Raw genomic sequence first — 2,129 nt, forward strand, 5'->3', positions numbered from 1 at the left:
CACGGATTAATTTGTCTCTTAATTTTGTCTTTAGAACTGCAAATAATGGAGCTTTTGTTCAGCACTTGATATGAAGGGTCTTTAGAAACATTACGTGATTAAGGCAGGGGAAGAAGATTTTGGAGGAGAGATGGATCAGGTCAAGCTGAGGTTGAGTTTGAGTTTCTTCAGATTGGTCAAGAACAAGAGGATAACTATTCCAATCTCATGGTAAATTACTTTGACATTAAAGTCCTTACAGCTTTTATGGGAGACATATTGATGTCATATGCCTTATCATGATCTTAGTGTCGTTGATGTCTTTTCTGCTGTTGTCCGTCAAGTGACAGCTTTTATGGTTTGTATTATCGGTTTTTATTGGGATTTAACGGTTTTTGGTTTTATCTATTTAATAGATAAACTGAATGAAGTGCGAAACCATTTGTAAATCGTTTTAGTTTCTACTCTGATTAATTTGATGTCATATTCAGTTTGGTATGGGAACTGCATATGTAACAAATGATACTATAATAGTTATTAATATTGTATTTGTATATTACGTTTGTAAAATATATGCGAATAAATAATATATTTTGTTTTATATCTGGTTTAGTATGGTTACACTACACTTGCAATAAAACTAAATAAAAAGTATAAATTTGTTAATTAAATTCGGTAGCCGAAGCTAAGTCGACAATAACATCAACATATATATACCCACTAATGATTAACTCACACATGTATAACGACTTACACGTGCTAGCTGCAATTTGCAGGCTTATCACACTCGAGAAATACAAAAGTATTTTTATAACAACACCGACGATGGCATAGCGCATATCTACATAGCATGTAAATGTTTGTATAAAAGTTCTATTTACCTACGCTATAATAATGTTATGTAGAAGTGAATACAGGTCTGGAAACAATATTGGATAAACTTGGATCGAAACTAAATAAAACAAGCGTTACAGTTGCTAGAATCAGATGTAGGCATCATTTTATGGAGAATTAAAATAACAGACTAATGCTTTTTGACGAAGTGTAATAGTGTAAAAGAAAACGATTTTATGTCATTGGTGAAACTCTGAAAACCGGTATGATACATGTTAATACTACAAGTAAAAAAAAATCAAGATTTAAGAAATACCAACGCCGGATTACAAATGATAAAATTTGGTTTCATAGTTTGACCTAAATATGTTAGCTCATGGTTAGGGAATACTATTTTGAAAATATTTTTTTTTGAATTTTAGCAAATGCCAACGCCGGATTACAACTTAAGAGTTAAAATTAAGAATTGTAAAGTGTGGACTAATGCAAACTATGCAATAAACCCACACCTCAATCAGTGCTGGTCCTGAGATATTCATAGTCCAATACGAAATACAAAACTGAAGCCTCTAGATAATATATAAAAAATATGTCGATAAAAAACTAAAGTTTATAATAAAAAAATTACAATATCCTTAAAACTAAAAAAACTTATCAGTTCTTAAATATAGATTTTCTTGCATTTTTTCCTGCAAAATTATCACTTTCGTAATCAAGGTTCTTGATCATATCATTTTCAATGGGCAAGATAGCCAAACCATTTAATCTTTTCTTGTGAGATAACAAATTGTCAAATTGATATATTTATAAGTAATAACACTGAAAAAAATAGGCCCTAAAATTTTGACAAAAATAGTAGGCCCCATACGTTTGTATCGAATGTTTTGGTTCAAGCCCGGGCCTGACCTCAATTGTACATTACAAAAAAAAATACAATTCTACTACACAAATTTGTAATTACACAAGTCATAAAAGAAGCGTACGAAAATCTGGTCCGAACCAAAAATGAACAAAATTCCATAAATTTAATAACGAACTTAAGAATATATTTGACAAAATATCAAAATTCCGCGCGGACTTACCCTAGTACTCTCTAAACTTAAAAAAGAAGCACTAACTGATTCCAAATCTCCGAAAAATACACCTGTATTAACTCGTGATTCTTCCTAAATATAAAAATTTATTTTAAGCTAAAACCTTTCACTAATAACAACCTAAAAACATCTTTAATTATTAAGACAACAACGACCACCCAACGACAGAGAAAATAAATTCACCGACTGTAAAGAAAAACAACACACAACAATCAATCAAAG

The sequence above is a fragment of the Brassica oleracea genome, chromosome C9 (genome assembly GCF_000695525.1).
Source record: "Brassica oleracea var. oleracea cultivar TO1000 chromosome C9, BOL, whole genome shotgun sequence".
Lineage (NCBI taxonomy): Eukaryota > Viridiplantae > Streptophyta > Magnoliopsida > Brassicales > Brassicaceae > Brassica > Brassica oleracea.